The following is a 27,646-nucleotide window of genomic DNA, read 5'->3' as shown; positions in this document are numbered from 1 at the left end:
CGCCCCCTCCTCTCTCGCGGGGGCGGCTCCGCTCCCCAGGCACAAGCCTGAGGCCAAAGGGGCTGCTGGGCGCCTTTGCTGGGCGGGAGGCGCCTCTGGCCCCCGGCAGAGCGGCGGCGGCGGCAGGCGGCGCGGGACAGGCCCGCCCGGCCCCAGGGTCAGAGCGGGGGCGGCGCAGGGTGAGTGCGGGGGAGACACGCCCCGGGCAGGGCAGGGCAGGGAGCTCCGTGCCCCTTGGCGGGGGGCGGCGGCGGCAGCCCGGGCCCTGGAGCGGGCGGGGCAGAGAGAGGCTCCGCTGGCGGGGATTGCCGTGCGGAAGGGAGGACGGCGGGAGGGCCCGCGGGCAGGTCGCGGGTAGGTGGGGCCGGGCGGGGGGAGCCTGTCTCGCCGTGGCAAGGCGCGTGAAAGCCTGGGATGTTTCCGTGTGGCCCCGCCAGTCATTGTGCAGGCCAGGTCTGTCGTGAATTCTGCTGGAGGAAACTTCGCAAACACTTGACAGGTGCGTGACAGGGGTTGTCGATCTAGGTGGCTGTCGTCAGCTGTTGTTTTCAGTCGCGCTTCCCCCACGGGGGAGCTGGTGTGCCCTCTAGTGCGGGGGTTTTCGAGCTGTGGTCCACGGACCCTTCGGGGTCTGCAGGCTGCCTAAGATTTCCACAGGGGCCTCTGCATCTCAAGTCAGAACTCTGTAGGGGCCCACAAAAGGGGAAAAGGTTGAAAACTGCTCTAGTGCAGTCAGTGGTGCAAGTAGAAATCATTTCTTGCTAGTGTGCTGGTGGGAGGGACACAAAGGGGGAGGGGTATGTGACCTCCCCATGTGACTCCCCCCCCCCCCGTCCTACCCTCAGGCTGGTGTCCCCGTGCTCTCCCCATCCCCTCCCCATGATCCACATCCATCCCATGTTACCAGGCAGGGGGCTCTGTCCTGCTGCGCCGGAGACCTCTGCGGTGCAGACCCGAGGCAGGAGGACTCAGGAGATGCAGCTGAAGGAAGGGCTGGAGGGGCTCTCTGGAACCGCAGCAGCGAAAGGAGAGAACATGGGGCCACCCCAGCCCTGCCCCGGGTCCTTCCACGCAGCTGCGTTTCCTGAGTCCTCCTGCCTGGGGTCTGTACAGCAGCCGCGCCGGAGGACAGGGTTGGAGGGGCAGGGCCGTGGGCAGTACAGCCAAGCCAGAGGTGCTACCAGCGTTCTGCTCCTTTCGCCACTCCATTTCCCGGGAGAGCCCTAAACCACAGGGCTATCCTGGGAATGGCAGTGGTGAAAGGAGCAGAACATGAACCCTCCTCCAGCAGGGCTGCTGTACCACCCCTAGCCCTTCCACGCAGCTGAGTCCTCCTGACTGGGGTCTGTACGGCAGCCCCATGGAGGACAGGGCTGAGGGTGGGTCTGGGGGCGGTATAGTGGTGGTGCCGGAGGAGCTGCCAGTGTGGGGCTGCCCGGCAGCCCCACCTTCTGCTCCTTTCCCTGCTGCAATTCCCGGGAGAGCCCTGCGGTTGAGAAATCGGTATCTAGTGCAGCGGGAGGGCAGAGCCCCCCCAAAGTAATGTGGATGTGGGGGTTGCGGGAGGCAGCGGGGACTAGGGGCAATGGGGGTGGGGGGAGGCAGTGGGGGGCTGGAGCCCGAAGCCCTGTGGCCAGAGACTGCTGCCCCATCACTCCAGGGCTGAAGCCTGAGCCCTACCGCCCCTGGGAAGGTGAGGAACTCACCAGCTGCTTGGTCCTTCAGCATTGTGCCCCAGGTGTCTCCACAGGTCCCTGCTGGCACCCCAGCAATCAACACCAAGGTTGTGCATCCAGGAGCAACAGGAATGGGAAGGGGCAGCTACTTTCTCCTCCCCGCCCCCCCAATAGCAGCCCAGGAGGTTGTGGCCGCAAGAAAAGGCATGTGGCCATGGTGGCCGCATTCGAGAAACACTGCGTCTAGACTTTCATATCAGTCTTAAGGGAGGCTATCTTAGGCCCCCAATCCTGTACTTCCCTCTGTCTTGGTTCAGAGGTCAGTCAAGTGGAGGCAGTTACAGGACTGGGGCCATAAAAGGTATATTTTCCATGCAAGCTCACCTTGAAGGTAGACACTATAAAGTATTTGATTTTTGAACTGCAGTTAACTTAAAAAAATTAATATCCATCAGTTATCCCTACATAGTAGTTACTCAGTAGAAGCTTTTAGTTGCTGCTGCCAAATATTATCAAATATTATGAATGCTTTTGAACATCTGTGCACTGAAACTTTGCATTAGTAATGGTTTAATAGTTTACATAAAGAATATATCATGAAGACTTTTCTAAACCTTTTTGTTTCTAAAGTGTTCGTATAATGCTTCCATAAGTACTGTATCGCTTTTTTATGTAGACGGTTTAATTAATACCTTTATACCCCCTGCAGAGGGCAGAACTATCCTATATCTTTTGTCTTCATTCAACATTGCACTGTACTAGCTTTCAACTAACTGTATACGCGTGGAACTCCTAGAATAACTTTCTTTTTAATAAATATGTTTTTAAAGTTCTTATTTTCTCATACCTTAATGTTGTTAAGCTGGCTGGTTCATAACTCCAAGTCTCTTGCAAGTCATTTTGAGAAAATATTAAAACCAATGTCAAAAGTTTTGACACGAGAACATTGTATTGTAATTGTTTAGACTAGGCAGAGTGAGTTTTGTGTGCACAAACATATATATATATATATATATATATATATAAAACACACAACCCCTCACTTTGCCTAGTCTAAACACCCAAAGATGATATTCTAGTCTGTTTAGTAGCATCTTATTTATATATATAATCTGTAATTTTGAGATGTAAACAAAAAGACTTGACTGTATTTCTGATTGTTTAGACTAGGCAGAGCAACTTTGTGTTTGTGTGTGTGTATTTAAAAAAATTTTTTTTGAGCTGTAACCAAAACAATATCTTTGGTTTTCATAAACAGGTGATTCACAGCTATGGCTTTCTAAAATTTTGTAAGTGGTATTGTACAAAAATGTTTCTCCAGCTTTAGTTTTCAAGTATAGAAAATTGATATTTGTAGAAATTGTTCTAAAAACACTTTCTTATGGACCTCCTTAAACGGGAGATGCCAAACACAGAATTCACACTGGTGTTGCATCATAGCATTATTATGGTGTTGAATACATTTCAGATAGCGTTATTAGTGAGTTTCCTCCTCTATTGGTAGTTGTGGTTGGATTTTTAGTGGGGAGAGTATTTACTGGGGGGAAAAATCATATGATCTTGTTACTTAAGTATTTGTCTCTGTTTTGATTTCCATTAAGAACAAAGGAGCAGGGGGAAATTGGAAGTAGTTTAAGCCACTTTAGCATGTGGGTCTCTTTAAAACTATATTTACTGATAAGTTTACAACTTAATTTTCTCCTAGCTAATATGAAATTATAATAAAATTTGGAATAATTTATTAGCTTACATACAAAAGCCAGTCAAAATGCTAGGAGGATAAATACAAAATATCAATAACACTTAATGGTCACATCAAACTAAATGAACTCAATCCTAAAATGAATTCAGTTAGCCATAAGCATCCTCTTCAGACCAAAGCTCATGGCCTGAATTTTCAGAAATGATAAATATATTTGGATGCTTTGTGTGGGATTTTTGCGGGGTGCCCAACTTGACAAGTCTTTTTAAGGAGCCTTATTTTCAGAAGGCCAATTCGCAAAACATTCTGAAAATCAGGGGCCCTTAAAATGTCTCAGATTGGGCACCGGAAATCACTAATCACTTTTGAAATGGCTCAGCGGGGGAAGTGATTTCCAGAGCTGCAGGCCCTCCACCAAGAACATCCTTCTAGTCACTAAAGTGTAGTCATATTCAAGTGTAAGGACAGTCAGCAATAGTAACCCACCATTCAGATATCTCAGACCTTTTCTAGTCAGGCTCCAGATATATAGGGACAATGCTCCTGATTACTTTGGTAGACAAACTTTTGAGTTCAGGGATTGTAGCTCTATAATACTAACTTTTGATGGTACATATTCCACCGAGATGACTTAATCCTTCCAACATTATTTAAAAAGGTACATTACTATACAGCATTTGTTGATGGGTTTTACTTGTGAAAAATGTGAGATCAGTTGCTATCAGAAAAAAATCTTCAGAATACAGTACCCAAAAATTGCTTTGGATAGTATTAAATCCTTATTATATTATGTTAGAAATTATTGCTATCTGACTAATCATAGTTGGTCATGAGTCATAAAAATCAGTACAGCTACATGCTTCAGAGCTACTTCTAATCACCTGATTGTAACTTCAAAACACTAACAAAATCAATATATCGATCTAACACCAGGAGAAACAAATAGCGGTGGAATGGCTATATTTAGTTTCTTTAGAATCCTTCTAAGATTTTCTATTTATATAGGTTCTTATAGTGCCTGTCAGTTGAATCTGAGCATCTCTCAAGAATTAAAAAGAAATTATCTCTCTCCCTTTCCAGCAGATAGTTCTATCTTGGTTAAGCTTTTTCAGAATTGTGTTTGTGTGTGAGATAATGGACTTATTGCAGGAAAGGTAAGATGGAGATGAGCTTTGCATCTGGTTCTGAATGGGGTGAGTTCTGTGGTTATTCATATTTCTTGCAGACATGAGTTTCTTGGTTTTGATATAGCTCCAGAAAAAGTTGTACCTTATGTTATGCCATTTCCTATTTCCAGTGGAATGTACCTGTCAAGCGAGAACATGGTCATGAAAAGAGGGGTGATCTTTCCAACAGCTAGGGTAAATCACATAAAGGATTTTAAATATCAAGACAGACTTTAACTCCTTACTCAGTCATGATCCAGAGCAGACAACTAGGATGACATATTCCTGGTGACCTGTTCTGCTAAGCAGATGGACTGCTCTCCCATAATAATGCTCTTGGCTCACAGTGAGAGGAAGGACGAGAGCTATGTCAGGATATTTCTGTTCAGGACACTTCTGTTTACAGCATCTTTTGGGTCAGGAGGATATTAGTTGATCAGTGGTATCAAATGCTGTAGAGGGGTCCAGAAGGATGTGCATGGATGTATTTCCTTTGCCTGTGAAAGGAGAATATAATTTATCAGAGAGACAAGCTGTTGCTCTGGACTTTCTGCTGTGACCTGGCTTGGAGCCTGACTGGGAGGGATCTAGGATACTGGAAATTGAGTGGCACTGGAGACTCTTTTTCTCTTCTCCCCTCCCCCGCTTATTGATTAGCTTGCTTAGAAAAAGCAAGAGTGGTAACTTGTTTGATCTTAAGCCTCAATGCTGGTTTCTTTAATACTGGTTAGACTACTTTGTCTTTCAGAGTAGGTCAAAATAAGCAGCTGCAGCCATAAAGGAGAAATATTCCGCTGATTTCAAAGAATAGTTCCTAACTCTGTGTGTGTTTAAAAGCATTTTCTCCCTTTCCCAAACTTTTTCCTCCTCTTGTTAGGCTGGCTTCAGCTTTCAATTGTTTATCAACTTGGCCCTACCACTTCTTAATTTTCACTTCTTATTAAAGTAAGGCAGAAGGTAATGATTCCAGTTGAGTATAGGAAAAGTAGTAGTTTAAAAGCAGCGCACATGCATGTTTTGCGAAGGTAGAAGTTTAATTTAAAACCATTTTTGTTTGTTCATTCTATCTGGTTTTCACTTGAATATGGCTTTCATTTGGTCTTCATCTAGCACAGTGCTGGCTTTTAACTATCACTTCTATTTCTATTAAAAAAAATCTAAGCAGAGTGCTGCTTTGCTATTCTGTTTATTGGAAGAAAAGCAGAATATTTCCATCAAGTAGGTTGAATAAAAGTAAAGTAATAATAACTGACACAAACAGATTCATAGAAGTGAGACTGACAAACTGGGGGAAAGAGTACTTTTTTTTTCTTTTTCCTACTAATAGTTCCAGGAATATTGGATTAGTTGCATGAGATCAGAGCTGTAGTCCATCTAGATCAGTATGCTGTCTCTGACAGTGTCTACAATCGGATGCCTCAGGAAGGTGCAAGGACTTTCAGAGTGTATAACTGTATGATAACCAGCCGAGAAAGTACTTCCTTGGTAACTCCTGTTAGCTGGAGGTTGGCTTATGCTATCAAAAACAAGAGGGTTTATATACCTTTTTATTTTTTAAAAAAGAAAACTTAACTAATGTGAATGTTTTAATTAACCCTATAAATTACTATTTATTTTTTGAATTTTGCTAAGCAGTAAGCCACAACAGAACAATGTCTTGTGACAAGTTAATTATGTAGTATGTAAACAAAAATCTTTTTGGCCTGTTTTTAAATTTACTGCCATTGTATTTTGGCAGAGAAAATAAAAACATCTGATTTACGTTCTCTGTACCATTTATTATTTTTATATCTCTAGCATGTCCCCTCTTACTCATCTCCTTTCACTTTGGTCTTTTTCATTGCCAGATGACTGGGATCAAGGACATAAATGTCCAACTTGATTTTAAAATAGTCTTGGAGAGACTATCTTTTAATCTAAAATTTAATATCTTTGAGATTGTCAGAAGTAACTGGCAGTTGAGACATGCATCATTTTGATGCTCATACTGTTGATCCTTGTAGCATCAATTTGCAGTGTTAGGGAAAACAGACACTGTATATTTGGTGCTATACAGCCCCAAGTTTGGAGAAGCACAAGGGCTGCCATAAGTAGGCAAAACCCAGGAGGAAGTGGCAAGTAAAATATGCTAGTAGGCATGGACAGTAAGAGAATTGAGTAATGTGAGGAGGGAGAGGAAAACGAAGTTATATGCTATAGTGAAGTAGATGTGAATGTTGACAATTATTAGTTTTGAAAGATTACAGACAGACAAATTTATGGGGGCAAAGGACACAAAAGACAAAAGCAACTTAAAAATAGGGCGGAGGCAGGGTCTCAGACCTACAATTTCCTTAAACGTAACTGTTTTAGGTATTGTTATAAGTGATGCCCCGAAACCATATTTAAAAATGAGTTAAAGGATAAAGAGCACCATCCTCCATTAAGGAACACCAGCTTTTAAAAATGAAAATGCTTTTATTCACTGTCTGTGGTGTTAACTGAAGCTGCATTGGATAGAAGAGCGTGGCTGGATGCTAGCTGTCTGAGATCTTCAAGGCTGTGTCATGTGAAGAACAGATTCCTTTGAAACAGGGGAAAAAAATTGATATCTCTCCACAAACTCAAAACTAATGGACTGGATTCTGGTCAGGTAGCATATCTAGGAGTAGAACCCAATGATGCTGATACCCGGTCTTCTGCTCGAACTGCTTGACAACGATTCCTGTTTATATTGTAGACTAGCATGATTTTTAAAACTTGGTAGGTTTATGGTGATCCACATAAAGTTTCACAGAATTATTTCAAAATACCTTTGCATGCATGCATTTCACCAAAATTATTTAGAAACCTTAAACAAATTAAAGGTCATGTTCTTTGCTGGCAGAGCTCCATGGAAGTAAACGGAGTTACAGCAAAAGAGATTTTTGGCCCTAAGATTTCTTTTGTATTCATTAGAAAGATTGGAATACCATTATTTCCATAGTATAATGCATAATTTGATGTTGGAGGATGCATTTTCAAATGATATACCAATTACTACTAAAATACTGCTGTGTATATTGCATCTCTTGTGACATGTTCTTGATCAGATTTATTAAGGGGTTCAGAAATAAAACCTCTGCATATTTGTAGTAATCTTTCTGTATTCGTAGGGTGATTTTTATATATGCATGTTCTGAGTAATTGAGTTCACAAGAAGGCCTTTATACAGCATATAAACTTGCTGGACAACCAGGGCCTACTCTTTGACTGGCTGGTGCAGTAAAGTTTGAGTACTTCTACTCTTCGGCGCCCTTCCATTAGGGTTTGCAGTAAGCTAAGACTGAACTGGTAAGTTATATTGCATTTCATGTATTCTGTTGCAAATTGGACCTAAATTCTGCTGCAAAGCCTTTGGAATCTATGGCATTCTGGTGCAGCAGACTAGAAATTCTTTGGCAGCTTGTTTAAAAATTTAAAAATGAGGTTTATAATCAATTGCATATGAAAATGAATAATATAATCAGTACACTCCCTACTGCCATTTAGTTTATATCAAATTCAGTGTATACTCTTCCCATGTTTTCAGTTTCTCATATGCCACATACTTTTATATTGACAATGCATAACTACATTGTTGACATTTTTGATGGGGGTGTGGGGAGAAGTTGGAGAGCCTCACGGCTGAAAAGAGAACAGTTTGCCTAGGGTTGTGGTGGATTCTCCAACACTAGCAATTTTTAAATCAAGATAGGCTCTGGGCATTATTTTGATGAAGTTCTCTGGCCTGAGTTGTACTGGAAGTCAGATTAGATTATCACAATTATCCCTTTTGGCCTTTGAATCTGTACATCTATGAATTGGCACCTTTTGGCAACTGGGGGTGTTGGAGGCAGTATTGGATTATAGGATAAACATTTTAGCTGGTTATTTTTGTGAAAAATCTGTGACATAATAAACAATGACAATAAGATTGTCATGATTTAGTTTGAGCTAACCTGTTAAAATGAACTGGGCAGTACATACCTTTCCCACTGTCTCCAGAATTGGGAAGAAAATGTGGCATTGCTTTGTACTTGGTTCATGCTTATTATCTTTAAAAGTATGAGGACAAGGAGCATGTATTGATTTTAAATGAAAACTTAGATTCTGGAGCAGTTCAGTAAGGAAGGAGTGAATTCCATGGGCAATTCCACGGCCACCAGATGAACTGTGCCCCAGTATGTGCACTCTAAACTTGCCACAAAACTATTTTACGCTTTCCATCACAGAAGTGTACTAGTGCTTTTCTACAGGACTTTAGCTACACCTTCAAATACTTCCACTTTTGCACTTTAGGCGTTTCTCATGCTAGAATCAATGCATGGACAGCTAATCAAGTAATCTAACTGGATTATACCAGTTGTTATAACTACAAATGATGAACAGGTGTGAGTGAATCATACAGTGTCAGGAGCTTGCAGGACGCCTGTACTTCTCGGACACTTGAATTATTTATAATGGTATGGAGAATGTGGGAGACTTCTGTGTTTATTAATATTATGTGCATCATTTCACTTACTGTTAATTTGCTTGATTGCATGGAGTTAAATCAAAGGAGGCTCGTGGGGTGGGGGGAAACAAACAGGAAATGAAATAATGGCAGAGAGAAGATGCCTTCAGAGAGAATACCAGGGTTCCTTAAGGGAACACTTGGGAGAGCCATTAATTGTGACATGCCCACCCACCTGGTTCCAGCTAGGGTAGCAGGTTTATTTTCCCTAGGCCCAAGATATTGGGATCAAAGGGACACAGAACCATTGAAGACTTAGGCCTGGTCTACACTACGGGGTTAAGTCGAATTTAGCCACTTTAGGTCGATTTTTAAAATGAACGCGTCCACACAACCACCCTGTTCCGTCAACTTAAAGGGCTCTTAAAATTGACTTCTATACTCCTCCCCGGCGAGAGAAGTGCTAAAATCGACCTTGCTGGGTCGAATTTGAGATAGTGCGGATGCAAATCGACAGTATTGGCCTCTGGGAGCTATCCCATAGTGCTCCATTGTGACCGCTCTGGACAGCACTTTGAACTCCGATTCACTAACCAGGCACACAGGAAAAGCCCCAGGAACTTTTGAATTTCATTTCCTGTTTGGACAGCATGGCGCACTTGGCAGCACAGGTGACCATGCAGTCCCCACAGAATCTCAAATGAGCTCCAGCATAGACCGAAAGGGAGACACTGGATCTGATTGCTGTATGGGGAGAAGCATCTGTGCAGGCAGAACTCTGATCAAAAAGAAGAAATGGAAATATATTTGCCAAAATCTCACAGGGCACTTTGGAGAGAGGTTACAATGGGGACACACAGCAGTGCTGCGTGAAAGTTAAGGAGCTGAGGCAAGCCTACCAAAAGACAAAGGAGGCAAAGGGTTGCTCCGGGTCAGAGCCCCATACATGCCACTTCCATGATCAGCTGCATGCCATTCTAGGAGGGGACCCTACCACTACCCCACCATTGTCTGTGGACACCTGCAAGAGGGGAGTCTCACGCAACAGGGAGGAGGATTTTGTGGATGAGGAGGAGGAGAATGCGCAGCAGGCAAGCGGTGAATCCGTTCTCACCGACAGCCAGGACCTTTTCATCATCCGGGAGCCAATACCTTCCAAAGGCGGGATCCCCGACCCTGAAGCTGGAGAAGGCACCTCTGGTGAGTGCACATTTGTAACTACAGTACAGGGTTTAAAAGCAATAGTGTTTAATGTTTGATTTGCCCTGAAGAATTGGGATACATTCACAGCCAGTACAGCTACTGGAAAAGTCTGTTCACATATCTGGGGATGGAGCAGGAATCCTCCAAAGACATCTCCATGAAGCTCTCTTGGAGGTATTCTGAGAGTATTCTGGAATCATTGCAACACAAAGCATGGCAGCGAATGGTCCTGGGTTTTGGTCGCATTCAAGCAACATTTGGTCTATATCTTTGTGTTGTTAGCCTCAGGAGAGTAATATCATTCATGGTCACCTGGTTGAAATAGGGGAATTTTTGTAAGGGAACAGTAAAAGAACCCTGTTCATGCTGGGCTGTTAGTGCTTGGCTAAAAGGGATCATCCCGGAGAATAGACATGTAGGGGGAGGTGTGTGCTGCACATCCACCCGAAAACCACAGCCTCTCCTTCTAAATGTGAAACCCAACCCATTGCTTGCTATGGGAAAGGATGGCGCTGCAGTTTGAAACCATTCCCACATGTTAGGCATAAGAAGCCAACCCCACGTACCCTTTACCTTACCATGGCTGCATGGAAACCGAATTCTGTTGCCCAGCCATGTGTGATGTGTCACCATACCGGCAGGTACTCCATATAAAAGGCAAAATGCAACTTTGTACCTAAAGCACATGTGTTGTCTGCTGTGAATTGTTTGATTCACTGTGAAAGAGTCTCCCTTTTGTTCTCAGAAATGTATCATCTTAAATTTTATTCTCCCTTTTAGTCTCCCCCCAAGTGCAAATGTTTCTAGGCTCTCCCTATCATCTCCATCACTGAGGTTATTGCAGATTAGAAGGTGAAAAAAACACACTCACGATGACATGTTTTCTGAGCTCCTGCAGTCCTCCTGCACTGATAGGGCACAGCTGAATGCATGGAGGCATTCAGTGTTAGAGGCTGGGAAAGCATTAAGTGAGCGCAAAGAGCAGAGGCAGGAGGTGATGCTCAGGCTAATGGGGGAGCAAACGGACATGATGAAGCATTTGGTACAGCTGCAGGAAAGCCAACAAGAGCAGACTGCTGCTGCATCCATTGTACAACTGCCTGACCTCCTCCCCAAGTTCCATATCCTCCTCACCCAGATGCCCAAGAACGCGGGGAGGGAGGCTCTGGGCACCCAGCACTCCACTCCAGAGGATGGCCCAAGCAACAGAAGGCTGTCATTCAAACAGTTTGATTTGTAGCTTGACTACAATAAGTAATGTGGCCTTGTACTTTCCTCCTCCCCCACCCCACCTGGGCTACCTTGTCAGTTATCTCCCCCCCTTTTTTTTAAATAAAGAAAGAATGCATGGTTTCAAAACAATAGTTACTTTATTTCGAAGGGGGGAGGGTGGTTGGCTTACAGAGAATTAAAATCAACAAAGGGGGGTGGGTTTGCATCAAGGAGAAATACACACAACTGTCACACCAAAGCCTGGCCAGTCATGAAACTGGTTTTCAAAGCCTCTCTGATGTGCAGCGTGCCTTGCTGTGCTCTTCTAATCACCGTGGTGTCTGGCTGCTCAAAATCGGACGCCAGGCGATTTGTCTCAAACTCCCACCCTTCCATAAATGTCTCCCCCTTACTCTCACAGATATTATGGAGCACACAGCAAGCAGCAATAACAATGGGAACGTTGGTTGCGCTTGTTAGGATATAGATATTCAGGCCTGTCTGTAAAGGCCTATACTCTAATTTAGGTGTATTCTTATCAATTAGCTAGTTCTAGAGGTATAAAAGAGAGAATCAAAATCACTGTCTGACTGTATAAGGCCTTTGGCTAAGCAGCAGAGGCAGCCATAAGCTGGGAAACGAACGGTCACATCCTCACATTCCAAACTAGTCACATTGAAATAAGGTGCTATTGGGCTGTTAGGCATTATCAGGACAGGATTGTATTCCTATCACCTCCAGAGAAAGGGAAGTGCCTAGAAAATGTAAAAGAAAATTTAGTGTGATAGCATCCTGTCTGGCAAGAACTCACTTACCAATAGCTGGGATGTGAAATCCTCACTTCTGTATTGTTTTGTCATTATAGTTCCCACTTTGCTATTATTTATTTGCATGGTCTCTGTCTGGTTTTGTGATTGTTTCTGTCTGCTGTATAATTAATTTTGCTGGGTGTAAACTAATTAAGGTGGTGGGATATAATTGGTTAAATAATCATGTTACAATATGTTAGGATTGGTTAGTTAAATTTCAGTAAAATGATTGGTTAAGGTATAGCTAAGCAGAACTCAAGTTTTACTGTATAGTCTGCAGTCAATCAGGAAGTGTGTGGGTGTGTGTGGGGGAAATGGGAACAGGGAATGGGAGTGGGGAAACTGGAATCATGTTTTGCTAAGGGGGGGAATGGGAACAGGGACACAGGTAAGGCTTTGTGGTGTCAGAGCTGGGAAGGGGGACGCTAAGGAAGGAAACTGGAATCATTCTTGCTGGAAGTTCACCCCAAAAAACATCGAATTGTTCGCACCTTTGGCCTTTAGGTATTGTTGCTCTCTCTTCATGTGAGAAGGACCAGGGAGGTAAGTGGGTGAAGGAATAAGCCCCTAACAGTGCTGAGGTCTGACCTAGTCAGCAAAGAGCGCCAACGAGCTTTTAAATGTCCCAAGGCACATTCTACCACCATTCTGCACTTGCTCAGCCTATAGTTGAACTGCTCCTTACTACTGTCCAGGCTGCCTGTGTACGGCTTCATGAGCCATGGGAGCAAGGGGTAGGCTGGGTTCCCAAGGATAACTATTGGCATTTCAACATCCCCAACGATAATTTTCTGGTCTGGGAAGTAAGTCCCTTCTTGTAGCTGCTTGAACAGCCCGGAGTTCCTAAACCTTTTAGTGTCATGCACCTTTCCCGGCCATCCCATGCTGATGTTGGTGAAATGTCCCTTGTGATCCACCAGTGCTTGCAGCACTATTGAGAAGTACCCCTTGTGGTTTACGTACTAGTTGACAAGGTGGTCTGGTGCCAAGATAGGGATATGCGTTCCGTCTATCGCCCCACCACAGTTAGGGAAACCCATTGCAGCAAAGCCATCCACTATGACCTGCACATTTCCCAGAGTCACTACCCTTGATAACAGAACGTCAATGATTGCATTGGCTACTTGGATCACAGCAGCCCCCACAGTAGATTTGACCACTCCAAATTGATTCCTGATTGACTGGTAGCAGTCAGGCGTAGCAAGCTTCCACAGGGCTATTGCCACTCGCTTCTCATCTGTCAGGGCAGCTCTCATCTTGGTATTCCTGCACTTCAGGGCAGGGGAAAGCAGCTCACAAAGTTCCAGGAAAGTGGCCTTATGCATGCGAAAGTTTTGCAGCCACTGTGAATCATCCCATACCTGCAATGCTATGCGATCCCACCAGTCTGTGCTTGTTTGCTGGGCCCAGAATCGGCATTCCATTGTACCAGCCAGCCCCACTGCCGTCATGATGTCCCAATTGCCACAGCCCATGCTTTCAGGAACCTCTGTGTCCATGTCCTCATCAAAATTGTCCTCGTGCTGGCATCTTAGTCCGGTTCTGCAGATACTCCAGGATAATGCACAAGGTGTTTACAATGCTCACAACAGCAGCGGTGAGCTGAGCGGGCTCCATGCTTGCCACGCCATGGCGTCTGCAGGAGAGCAGAGTTGTAGTGGAAGCGGTGGATGACGATGGATGCCACGAGAATAGATATTTATACAGAACGACGAGAGGACCTGCGAGGTGGATTTATGGCACCAGGAGAGCAGAGTTGCAGCGGAAGCAGTGGATGACGACAACATGGAGCAATTTGCTATTGAGACTGAGCTCATTTACAAGAGCAGGAGAGTAGAGTTGCAGCGGAAGTGGTGGATGATGATGATTAGCAGTTGTACTGCACCGTCTGCTGACAGCAGCACGCATGGCACAACAGCAGTGGTGACTGTGAGCTGAGCTGAGCGGGCTCCATGCTTGCCGTGGTATGGCGTCTGCACGGAAAAAAGGTGTGAAATGATTGTCTGCCGTTGCTTTCACGGAGGGAGGGGCGACTGACAACATGTACCCCAAACCACCCGCAACAATGTTTTTGCCCCATGAGGCATTGGGAGCTTAACGCAGAATTCCAATGGGCAGCAGAGACTACGGGAACTGTGGGATAGCTACTCACAGTTCACCGCTCCGTAAGCTGATGTTAGCCATGGTAGTGAGGATGCACTTCACTGACTTAATGTGCTTAGTGTGGACATATGCAATCGGTTTCTTAAAATCGATTTCTATAAAATTGTCCTAATTTCATAGTATAGACGTACCCTTAGAGAGGAAGGACGGGGGTGAGCAGGCACTCTGGGCAGCCATGGCTGGAGGTGACTCTCTGGCAGAGGGCAGCACACAGAATGCTGCAAGAGTCTGTCTTTCTCTGTGGCCAGGAGTAAAGGTGTACAGGCTGAGTGGAACTTACCCAAATCTTGCAAGGGGATGGAAAATAAAGTTTAGGTAAGTTTCAGGTGTGTTGGCCTTGTCACTGCAAATATTTTCTGGTTACAAAGTTGCCTGTAGAGAGAACTCCTGCATAGAGCAAAGACGAGGTGGCTCTGCTAGAAGAGTGACTGTGAGAAATGGGTGCTGAAGCCTAGGGAGACCCAGTTAAAGAGTGGTAGAGTCAGGGGACTCCTCCTTGAGTGAATTGGAGGCCCAGAACCTAACACTAGGAAGGTGTGCTTACAAGATGGGGTACAAGGCATGGCACACTCTGTGCTCCATGACAGATGATAGAATCCATCTAATCTAGGATAGTTGTATGCCTGCTACAAGAAATCTGCAGTTCACATGTTTGTGGCAAGTTTAAATAAAGATTAGCGTAATGATAATATGCAGTTGAGAATCATTCACTTGTAGAAATCTTTGAAATAGGTTGGAGGAGATTTTTCTCTAACAGCAATTTTTATGAAGGTCGCCCAGCATAAAGACTGTTTTAATGAAATTTTATTGAACTGGTTTTGTTTAATGATTTTCAGATTATGAAGTTGACTTACAGTGCTTCACCATTATTGATTCCTGTTTCTTGCCTCTTCTGTAGACCAGCATATTTAAAAAAAGATTGGATCACTTAATACACAGGTCTCCATTTAAATAATTACTATCTTCACCAATAACTGAAGTAACTTCTAAGCCTTAGATACCAGAAAATGGTGCAGAGAACAAGTTTTAGAGTACTGTAAACTAAAGCTTGTGACTTTTATGTGTTACAAGTAAGTGGTTTTTTTAAATAACAAAACTTGAATTATTAAACTAGAGCTAGGCTTTTTGATAAACTTCAATGCCAGTCTCATGAACATGCAGAATTATGGTTTTTGCTGTACTTTGTACAGGGCACTTGTTACGGTCCATTGGATTCCTGATGCAAAATATAAAAGGGATTTGCACAACTAGTAAAGTTGGCTAGGTAAAAGGAAAATCCACTTTTGAAAGCCTGCTTAAATTTTATTCAGATGTAGATGTCTGGATTTCATTACAGCATTTGATACCCATCTCATGTAATACTACTTGTGTAAATAATTCACATTGGTTTGAATATGAAGATTGTTACATGGATTGAAAACTATGAAGGAGTATAAACAGTTGGTAATACTGAGATTTTGTTGATGTAATTGCATCCACAGATTGGTTTGAATGTTCAAATTTATAACTATTAAAAATAACTAATTGTAATGTATCCAGGATATTATGTAGGGATGCTGTGTGTTAATGAACATATTTATTGTAATCAGGAAAAAAGGGTAAACAGCCTGTTAAATTTGAAGATGATACTAAATTAGGAGCTGTAGTAAATACTAGATACCAGTAAGAAGAGAAGAACAATACATAGAAACTAGGGTGGTTAGAAATAGGTTATTTCAAGCTCAGGGGATACAGCAAAAACATAAATAGTGCAAATAAAGGTAAAACGTAATACATGTTTTTTTAACACCACCCCCACTTTGGGTAAAATTCCTTCTTATTTTTTTTTTAAAGCCTTCTCTGCTAGCATCAAGCCATTCAGGGATTTTTGATTTGTTTTTATGTGGGGTGTTCGGAATCATTTTTTTTCCCACTACACATCTGAAACTGTCTCCATGTATCCTTGTTGGCTTGCTTCCTCACTGTACCCATTTTCCATCACAGGCTTTTGTTAACCTCAGAGCTGAGTTAAATCCTTTTATCCCCATAGTATCTACTCCCAAAAACGTTATCTTCACCAGCAGTTCACAGGGTGCAAATTTCCAAGGGATGATTGTGTCCGCTCCAGGCGAACAGCTAACTGTCAAAACTGTCAGTAAACAGCCAGAGTGTCCACGTTAGAGTCTGTAGCAGTGGGGTTGTTGGCTTTGCCAGCTCCTTTTCATTTCTGATCAGTATATGTGGGGTGAGGATTTGCCTACCAGTATTTGTGAAGAAGATAGCTATCCCAACCCCCCCCCCCTTTTTTTTTTTAAACTGGAGAGAGGTTTCCATGGCTTATTTGGCAGTACCACAGGCTGTCTTAGAGATTGGGTAGAGAATTGAAAAGTTAAGTGGAGAGTAGGAGCAGAGCTCACTTTGAGTACAGCTCAGTGCTATGTTGGCCTCTTCCAAAAAGGTGCTTTCAATTTAGGGTTGCTGGATCTTTGTCTTCCACTTTTCTTTGTACCAGGATGTCTCTTATGTGGTCACAAGACAAAGGGAAGCTGTCATAAATATAAAGAAAAGGGTAAACCCCTTTAAAATCCCTCCTGGCCAGAGGAAAACTCCTCTCACCTGTAAAGGGTTAAGAAGCTAGGATAACCTCGCTGGCACCTGACCAAAATGACCAATGAAGAGACCAGATACTTTCAAAAGCTGTGGGGAGGGAAAAACAAAAGGTCGGTCTGTGTGATGCTTTTGCCGGGGACAGAAAAGGAATGGAGTCTTAGAATTTAGTAAGTAATCTAGCTAGATATGCATTAGATTATGATTTCTTTAAATGGCTGAGAAATTAAACTGTGCTGAATAGAATGGATATTCCTGTCTGTGTGTCTTTTTGTAAGTTAAGGTTTTGCTTAGAGGGATTCTCTATGTTTTGAGTCTAATTACCCTGTAACGTATTTACTATCCTGATTTTACAGAGGTGATTCTTTTTATTGTTACTTCTTTTTTACTGGTTCTTCTATTAAAATTCTTCTTGTAAGAACTGAATGTTTTTTTCATTGTTCTTAAGATCCAAGGGTTTGGGTCTGTGGTCACCTATGCAAATTGGTGAGGATTTTTACCAAACCTTCCCTAGGAAGTGGGGTGCAAGGGTTGGGAGTATTTTGGGGGGAAAGACATTTCCGAACAACGTTTTCCTAATCAAATAAATCCAGGTAAACGTTTGGTGGTGGCAGTGGAAGTCCAAGGGCAAAGGGTAAAATAGTTTGTACCTTGGGGAAGTTTTAACCTAAGCTGGTAAAAGTAAGCTTAGGAGGTTTTCATGCAGGTCTCCACATCTGTACCCTAGAGTTCAGAGTGGGGAAGGAACCTTGATGGAAGCTCTTCACAGAACTGGACTAAAAAGTGATGGATTAGAGAGAACAGTATATACAAATCTCCTAGGATTTCAGGGAGAATGAGTGAGCCCCTTGGAACCAGGTAATAAGGAAGGTGGATCAAGGGTGAACTAACAGTAGTGCAGTAAACTGTCTACAGTGACAAGCAAAAGGGGGAAAATAAGAGTTGGAGGAAGGAGATGAATTGCCTAACTCTAGCTCTATCATCTGCCTTGGAAAATGAATCTCCTTAGCGGACAGATTAAGCCATCTGTCAATTCACCTGGCATAATGGGGCCCTCTAATCTGAAGCGTTTGGGCTTTTATGGAGAAATGGGATGGCTTGAAATTCCTTACTGATGTGAACAACTTTTGTTGTTCTGCAGTAGATGCTAGGCGAAGATGACTCTACCTGGATGACTTCTATGACTTTCACCCAGTGTTTTTTTTTTCTCATGGGCTTTTAATGTACAAATCTCCTCAGAATTGAAACTGAATAGAATACTGACAGCGTCACGATTATGGGCCTGATAGACCAAGTTTTTGCTGATGTTTGTCTTTTCCTGGTTCTGAATTCTTACAGTCACCAGGCTTCCTTCTCAGGCTAGGTTTTAGGTCTCCAACTTTCAGGTTTTTTGTTATGGGGGAAATCTCTATTAGAGAGTTATCCAGTAGGGTTACAGGAACCCTATTTCATTCCAGAAGGACAGGCCTCTCTGACTAACTTGATAGCATATGGACAAAATGTTTCCACAGTTCTTCATCAATGGTAATAGAGGACCAAATTCAGTCCTCCATGCAACTGCTTCAGTGGAGTTGCACAGATGTTTTAGCCTTGTGTTCGGTAGGACTTTTACACTATTTACTCTTGTGCTGGTCATGCTCTGCCTGTGCTAGCAATGGTAGAAGCACTAGTGTAGACTAGGTGCAGACCCTATCTACCATGGTGTTTTCTAAGCCTGTTCAGAGGCTAAAATTTGTCCATTAAATTGAATCTTAATTTGTAAACTCAAATATAGTCCAGCTCATTCTCCCTAGGCTGTATTGGCTCTGCAGTGCTAACAAGCCTATGGGGGGAAAAATGTGATCTTGTAATTAAAGACTGTATCATAATACAGACAAACAAGGTGGGTGAAATAAGGTTGCACAGGTAACATTAATTCTGGCATTTTCTAATTTTTCAGTGCTTGACTTTGCAACCTGAATAGTGTTCTTTTCACACAGTGCGTGTGTGTAATATATATATGTAAATTGTATGCTCTTTGTGGCAGGTACAGTCTTTTCATTATGGATAAACCGTGCTGAGCTGGATGGACCTTCAAACCTTGGTTATGGGTGCAATCACTGTACAAATAATACTTGGGTCAGCCTGCCACATTTTCCAGGAACAATTGTTTCTACACTTGTGGATGAGCTCTATGGTAACTCAATTGTCTGAATGTGCTGGATGCATCATGTGCTTCCTTGTCATTTCTCTGTGAAGGAATTGCTTTACAGATTCAGTAATGATAGTTGTAAAGTTGAAGAGATCTTGAAATTATTTTTTTTTTTTTTACATTTAAATGTTGTCCCTGCATCTCTCAGCAATTTGAGGGATCACTCATGCTGATTGTCTAATAAAAACGTATTCTCTTTGGATTAATAAAACTTCTATTGGGATAGAAATAACTGCTTTCCTCTTGCTTGTTCATTGGGGAGACTTTAAGGTAAATTTAGTTTGTTTCATAGTTCTAGGGACAAAGTCTTTGTTCCATTTCAAACCTGATTTATTACTTGTGACGAAGTAACTTCATTTGGAGCTAAAGGCTGTAGCAAGGGACATCCTGAGCTCAAGAATACCAGAATTCAGTGGTATTTCTTGGATTTTTCTGCCTGTTAAATCAAAAAGGTTTATGTGGTATCCATCCATTCCAAAAGCAGAACAACATTTACAGATGCAACTCCACTTTATACACTCATTGTGCCTTTTTGACCTTGGAATCTATGAATCTTGCACTGCGGCTGGCTGTTTGTTTGTAACTGAATGATATATGTAATTTTAACACATTTTGGGTATAGTTACACACATTCAGAATCTAAGCTATTTATACGCATGATGTGAGAGCTGGTATCACATTTGCAATTTCAGTTTTATAACATGGAGATGAGTATCTGTGAGGCAAACCCACAGCCAAACCAGAGCTGCTAGCTTAGCTGCCCTTCCAATAGGTGCTCTGCGAGCCAGGGTTGCGCCGTAGGGTTGCCAAATTTCTAATCTCACAAAACTGAACACCCCTGCCCTGCCCCTTCTCCAAGGCCCTGTCCCCCGCTTGCTCCATGTCCCCCATCTGTCGGGGTTGTGGTGTGGGAGGTGGTATGGGCTCTGGGCTGGGGATGCAGGCTCAGGGGTGGGACGGGGATGAGGGTTTTGAGGTGCAGGAGGGAGCTCTGGGCTGGGGCCAAGGGATTTAGAGTGCAGGGGGGTGGGCTCTGGATGTGGGACCAGAGATGAGGGGTTTGGGGTGCAGGAGGGAGCTCCAGGGAGGGGGTTGGGGTGCAGGGTCCTGGCGGCACTTACCCAGCTCCAAGGAATTGCCCAGCAGGTACCTGCAGCCTCTAGGCGCATGGACAGCGAGGCGGCTCTGCGTGGTGCAAGCTGCGTTTGTGCCCGCAGGAACCCCCCCACCCCGCAGCTCCCATTGGTTGTGGTTCCCGGTCATTGGGAGCTGTGGAAACAGCACTTGGGGCAGGGGGAGTACCCAGGGCCTAGGGGCTGCAGGGATCTGGTGGCTGCTTCCAGGAGCCGTGTAGAGCTAGGGCAGGCAGGGAGCCTGCTTTAGCCCCAGGCCCCTGCTGCACTGCTGACTGGACTTTTAACGGTCCGGTCGGTCGTGCTGACCAGAGCAGCCAAGGTCCCCTTTTGACTGGACATTCCAGTCAATAACTGGATACCTGGCAACCCGAGGTTGTGGGTGGTCCTGTCCGTGTATGCTGAGAACATGCTCCCTGTGGTCCAGGACCTGGGCGACCTGCCGGGGGTGGTGGCCTGCCAAGCCATCTACTCTGTGGTCTCCTTTGCCCAGGTCCAACAGGGTCAAGAGCTCTGGCCTGATGGTCGGGGTGGTTGGCAGGCAAGCTCCCTCCCACCTGTGCTCCAGGCCATCCGAGTGTCTACCTTTCCACCTATCCCTCCTTTCCAGAGAATTGGCATGATTTAGAGGACAGGGTGTCTAAGGAGCTGCTGAGGTGGATGGGACTGCCAGAGGGGAGGTCTCTGGTGCTTAACCAGTTGGTCTTGTTCATGGTCTGGCAGTGGCTCAACACCTTGAGCCCACCCCCGGGTACCCGAGTCTGCATCTAGAAGAAAATTCTGGAGTTCTTTTGGTCAGGGCTGTACTGGGTGTTTGTGGGGATCCTGAGTCTCCCCCTGGAATAGGGGGGGACAGGCCTGCTCTGCCTTTGCAATCAGGTTCATGTCTTCCACCTCCAAGCCCTGTAAAGATTCCTTTATGGTGCAGGTAGTCCAGTGTGGCACGCACTGGCACATATCTTCCTCCGAGGGCTCCAATACAACCGGCAGCTCTTTTATCTCCATCCAAGGGGTCTTCTATGAGACCTCTCTGAGCTGCCGGTCTTTTACCAGGACCTCCTAAGAACCTGGAAGCTGATCTCAGTGACCAGGCCCTTGCCGGCTGCCAAGGGGGAGGAACTCCTTAAGGAGCTCCTGCTACACCAATGGCTCTCATCCAAATGTACATGTACCCCTGGGGGTACAGAGAGGTCTTGCAGGGGTACATCAACTCATCTAGATATTTGCCTAGTTTTACAACAGGCTACATAAAAAGCACTAGGAAAGTCAGTACAAACTAATTTCATACAAACAAAATGAAAAAGCAAGCAATTTTTCAGTAATAGCATGCTGTGCCATTTAGGATTTTTATGTCTGATTTTTTTTTTTGTAAGCAAGCAGTTTTTAAGTGAGGTGAAACTAGGTGGTACGCAGGACAAATAAGATTCCTGAAGGGGGTACAGTAGTCTGGAAAGGTTGAGAGCCACTGTACTACACATTCCCTAGCTTGGTGCGCAGGTGGTGGAGTCCCCCTCGGTGTGCCGGAGGTTAGTCCTGGCAGATATCACCAGGATCGGAGACCTCCTGGACTACGACAGGAGGGACTGGGTGGATCCCCTGGCATTCAACCAGCACATGGGACTCTCTGCCCCTTGTTCCTCAGCATATACTCCAGGAGGAGAGGGCATCCTTACCACCTGCCTCTTGGGTCTTCCTTGAGTGGGTCCTGTGGGAGGGTGCTCCTTGCCCACCCCTGGCCCTCCAGACCTCACCATCGGGCCCCTGCCCTGCAAGCCTCCTGGCCGTCCCATCTGCAACACCCTGAGATGGCTGCATGACTTGCAGCCTAGGAAACATATGAGCTTGTGCTCTGTATTCTTTATTTGCTCACCCTTGCATCCCACCCTGATACAAAGTAGAGGGTGAGGAACCCTGGGGGGACCAGTCTATTCCACCCTGGTCCCCCAGTCTGCCAGGGATATTGGTTGGTGGCTCCTTCATGAAGTTGTGAGCATGCGTGTGTACCTGGCATTGTTGACCCCCCCCTTCCCTGACACATGCCCCTTCTGCGATCTGAGGGAGACCCTGGCATACATCTGCCTTGAGTGTGCCAGGTTCTAGCCCCTTTTCTGGCTCCTGCAGAACCCTCTCACATTTTGGCTGCACTTCTCCCCGCACCTCCTGATATTCGCCCACCCCCTCTGGAGTCATGAAACCTCCTTGTTGCCCTCCTCCTGGTGCTGGCCATGGTGGCCATCCACCATACCGGGAGGAGGATATTAGATGGGGAGCTGCTGTGCAACTGTGGGGGCTTATTTACATTCCTCCCTTTGGTCATGTATCCAGGCAGAGTTCCTCTGGGCTGTGTCCACGGCTTCCCTGGACACCTTCAAGGAGCAGTGGACGCTGTCTGGGGTTCTTTGCTTGATGTCCTCCTCTGGCTCCCTGCTTTTGACCCTGTGACCCTCACTCCCACCCTGTTTTTTCTTATTTGTTGTTCCCCAAATTTACTTGAGTTCTGGGTTTGGTAGCTCCTCGCCATAGGCTGGGGGAGGGGCCTTTAGATGTGAGCAGGCTGGCACCTTCCTGCCCCAAGGAACTCAACAGGTGCTCTTCCAACAGTGAGTCATCACTCAAGCATGTGGCAACAACTCAGCTGCACTATCTTACCTTTCCTACAGCAGCCTATCCTTGACAGACCCTAGGTCAGGTATTTCCCAACCCCACCAGAGCTGCAGATCAGTCTGCAACAGCAGTACCTGGCTGGAACCCTCCTGCTGCCTTGCAGTGTATCAGACTGCTCTTGACCTTGTTCCTGTTCCTGCCCCAGCCTTGCCCAAGCTTTGTTCCAGTCATGACCTTGTCCTTGCTCCAGCTCTGTTACTGACCTGCTCCAGTCTTGCCTCCATTTCCCGACTCTCCCTGGACCCTTGGACTCTGATGACCCAGCTTCGACCTCTGGCCTATATGTGGACCCAGGCTATGCTACTGACTGGCTTCTTTCTGGACTCTGACTGCCCTGCTTTGACCCCTGGCTTTCACCTGGACTCCAGCTATGGTACCGATTCTGTCCTGACTACAGATTCTGTTCTTGGTTCTGACCCCAGCCTGTCCTCAGATCTCTATTCCAGAGCCACCCTTGGCCCAGTCCCAACCTGATGTGTGGCGTCAACCTCCACTCCAACCACTAGGCATGATTACCAGGAGGCAGTGCCTGACAGTATCTGAGTTATGATAGAGAGACAGCTTATACGTTTTTTCTTTGGCCCCTAAAGCAGTGTTTCCCAAACTTGTTCCTCCGCTTGTTCAGGGAAAGCCCCTGGCGGGCTGGGCTGCTTTGTTTACCTGCCGCATCCGCGGGTTCGGCTGAGAGTGGCTCCCACGGGCCGTGGTTCGCTGCTCCAGGCCAATGGGGGCTGCGGGAAGCAGCGGCCAGTACATCCCTCGGCCTGCGCCCCTTCCCACAGTCCCCATTGGCCTGCAGCGGCGAACCGCGGCCAGTGGGAGCCGCAATCAGCCGAACCTGCGGACGCGGCAGGTAAATAAACCGGCCTGGTCCGCCGGGGCTTTCCCTGAACAAGCGGCGTCCCAAGTTTGGGAAACACTGCCTTTAAAGTATTGATTTGAATTTTTTTATATCAGACTACAATGTTTATTCTGTAATTTTTAATTAATGTGCAAAATCAACAATATCACTAAAGATACTCCTTAAAATGACTGACTGATTTATAGATCTAGCTTATCCTAATTATGTATAATACTGGCTAAGTCTATATTTACTCAGGCTAATGTAGTTTGTAGCTATTCATGAATTTTTTTTAAAGAGGGCTTAAATACAAAGAAGAAAATCCTACAAAACACTACGTAGTATTTAAATTGTGACAAAAGTTAGCAAAACAAGGACATGAAAATCTAAAAGTAACAGTCTTCTGTAACTCTTTCCTTTTCTGAATTTCTCCAAAAGGTGCTGGATGATATTTAATTGTATAAATTATATGGGCATGGTCTTCTGGGACTCACAGGCTGTGCATTTGTGCGCTAAGCCAACCTACCTAGAAGAAATTCCAGAATGGGTCCCAGTTCACTGAACATGAACAAGAGGTGTTGCCTTTCCTTACAATCTTACAGGTATCGATGCATGGTGGGGGTGGGACACAGTGGGTTTGTGCTTAAATAAAGGAGGGATATTCAGCATCAGCTGCAGGCTGGAAAAGTGCAAGCTCCTCCCACCCAGCTCATCCCCAGCCCATCATTACCAACTCTTGCAATTTCTATCGGTCTCAGGGGATTTGGTGCTTTTCTTAAATCCCCGGCTCCTGGATTCAAGTGATTACATGAGAATCTGTTTCCATTTAAACAAACAACTAAAAGTGAAGGTCTGCTTCTTGCAGTTGCAGAGACCTTCCCCTGATTCCATTAATGGGAGCTGTACAAATGTTGAGTCCACTGCTTTTCCTAGTAGTCTATCATTATTACCATTTTGTCTATTATTATGGAGACTAGAAACCTCAATAAGGATTGGTGTGCACTTTGATCGGACCTGAACATATGCCTAATAAGTGACAATCTAAATTTAGACAAGTCATAACAAATGTCTGAGACAGATAAAAAGGGAGGGAGCATGGACAGGGCAATAAAATAGCATGGTTACATAGGTAACACTTGCACAACTTCAAGGCTGCTAATGGTTGCAAGTGTAAATTTAAAATATGAACAAAAACCAGTTATCCTTGGACTGTCACATAAACTGGGCATCATTGATTAGATTTCTTGTAATCATTGCAGTAAAGGAGGGTTTTGAGGGAGATTAGGAGGAAAGGGTAATGGCCTTATGAATTCATTCATAGAAGGTATTCCATACATAAGGAACAAGGCATGGAGATGATTGTGGGGGGAGTTTTTGAGGGGATTATTTTAAAAATGTTCCTAATCTTGTGAAAAGTGTGTTAGAATATAATGATCGTACATGGTCAGGATCTTAGTTTCACAGCTCATATGAAAGAGACCACTTGCTATAACATCGTGCCCCCAACAAATTTAAGAAAGATTCAGCTTAACTATGATTTTTCTGTTTACTTGTATTTCTGAAGTTTGTGAGGACGGAACCCATCACAGAATCAGACTGATCAGGGTTGCAGCTAGAGCTGGTCAAAAAAACGAAAACAAAATTCGAAGTGTTTTTCCATTTTACAGACTTTGAATGGCCTATGGGTTGTTTTTTTTTTTTTTTTAAAGTCCCTGGTCAGTAATAAGTCCTTGGTTACTGAAAATGTTACATTTGTGAACATATCAGCATTTTTTTTGGTGAAGTTTTTCTTTTTCTTTTTTTCCCAAAACATTCTTTCTTTTCTGTGCATTGAATGAGGGGAGCAGCTTTTCATTTGAAAAATTTCAACTAGCTCTAGTTGCTGCATGCAAGGAACCTGTCTAAAGGATTTGAGTCCTGAATTAATCAAAACTTTATTGGTCCTGCTTTATGAAGTTAATACACGGTACCTTTTTGTTATCTTTGGGATCAAAGTAAAATTATAAAATGTGTCCTATTCATATTTAAGTATCTATCCCTAGCTCTTAGGCACTTTTTTACAAAGTTGAGATACAAAAATAAAACTCACAGCCTATCACATATAGTGGACTGCCCTTAGAGTAACATAACACTTGGCTGCTATAATACAAAGAACCCTAATAGCCCTGTGAGTTGTTGGTGTTAGATCTCCTTATAGTGGTCAACCAAGTCTCTTCCCAAATGTTGGAGAGAAATGATGGGCTTTATGCATTCCTAGAAAGTGAACAGATCAGGGTTCTGTCAGACCAAAATGGGGAGCAAGTTCCAGTCAAACGTGGAAAAAACTCTACCAAAAACCCTGTTTTTTTATTTGAAGCAGGGGAACTTCAGCTACTGTGCTTCATTTGATTGAAACTGCAGTGATATTGTGTCACAGAGTGTGGGGGAGTCAGGGCCCTGCACACCCCCCCCCCCACTTCTTGCTATTCACCGTGACTCTCAGCCAGCCAGTAAAACAGAAGGTTTATTAGACTACAGGAACACAGTCCAAAACAGAGCTTGTAGGTACAGGAAACAGGACTCCTCAGTCAGGTCCATCCTCGGGGGTAGGGAGCCCAGACCCCAGTGCTGGGCCTCCCTCCGTTTCACCAGCCAGCTCCAAACTGAAATCCCCTCCAGCAGTCTCACCCAGCCACACACCCCAGCTCCTCCTCCAGCCTTTGTCCAGTTTCCTGGGGAGAAGGTGTCACCTGGCCCCAACCCCCTCCTGGGCTCAGGTTACATGCTCACGTATCATCCCTCAAGTGAAGTCACACCCTGATATCCCACCACCATCTAGCACCAATGCAGACAGTACCAGTAAAACTCTCGCGCAACATTCCCAGGTCAATACTGCCCACTCCCTACTCCTTCACATCTTGCATGGGGAGAGAAGCTGTTTCTTCAGTAACAATCTAAAACATTCAGGGCTTAATTAAGTTAAAACTAAACTCTATAGAGAAAGTAGTTGGCAGCCAGGAAAATTAATAGCGCATTGGTGTTAATGTGCTCGCAGCACAAAACACTCTTAAGCAGCTTAGCATTCTGTACTAATGTAAGTTTTTAGGTGGTCTCAAGATCTAACCTGATGTAGAGAACCTTGCAGTAGTCCAGTCTTGATGACAATGGAATGTAGCCAATGTGGAGCAGTATGACTGAGGATGACCATATCATTTGATATTACCACTGTTATACAACAGCAACAAATCTTGTACAAAGTGTATTATGTAAAGGTGTAAATGGAAAAGTTGTGGTCTATGTATCAGTACTGTATCTGAAGTTATGAATATTTGCTATGTATTTGTATCTCAGACGTATGTTTTGTTCTTGTTTTGACACCCACAAGATATATTTACATCCAGTCTAGCCAGCCCAGTGTTGATGGACCATTCAGGTGTGGATGGGCCATTAAGAGGAATCAATTCTCCAGGGAGCCTCCTTGAGGATGCCTCAGACAGCGTGGAGCCAATGGCTACCCCATGATTCATCAAAACATGTAAGGACATGTGATGTGGACATGTGACCTAAGACTCTCTCTTTGCAAGTAACTTTCTTCTTTGAGGAGCGTCCCTGTGGGTGCTATACTTTAGATGTCTTGGCACCCTGCACTTCTAGTCGGAGTTTTGTGGTAGCAGTGTCCCAGTTGGCCGTGCACACACGGCAGCCATCTCACGCCACGCCGAGCAGCGACCTCGTCAACCACCACCCAGTTCCTTATCTACCTACAACAGCAGCGCACTTATCTACTCTCATATTCCTTTACTCTCTGCCCTTTTCTCAGTTAATTTTCCTCATTGTTTATCTCTACGTTTATTTTTTTCATTTTCAC

General features: G+C 44.6%; 1 long non-coding RNA gene across 2 annotated transcripts in view; it reads left to right on the top strand.

The window, feature by feature from the left end:
* Window positions 1–378: 378 nt before the first annotated feature.
* The window catches only part of LOC311526865, a 229,816-nt gene continuing 202,548 nt past the window's right edge, over window positions 379–27,646 (top strand). For both annotated transcript variants that reach the window (XR_014713179.1, XR_014713180.1), the window contains exon 1: window positions 379–499. This is a non-coding gene — a long non-coding RNA (uncharacterized lncRNA). The remainder of the gene's footprint in view (window positions 500–27,646) is intronic.

The sequence above is a fragment of the Lepidochelys olivacea genome (genome assembly GCF_965140295.1).
Source record: "Lepidochelys olivacea isolate rLepOli2 genome assembly, chromosome: 1".
NCBI lineage: Eukaryota > Metazoa > Chordata > Testudines > Cheloniidae > Lepidochelys > Lepidochelys olivacea.
The sequence above is the reverse complement of the archived record's forward strand: the minus strand, read 5'-3'. Positions and strand labels throughout refer to the sequence as shown.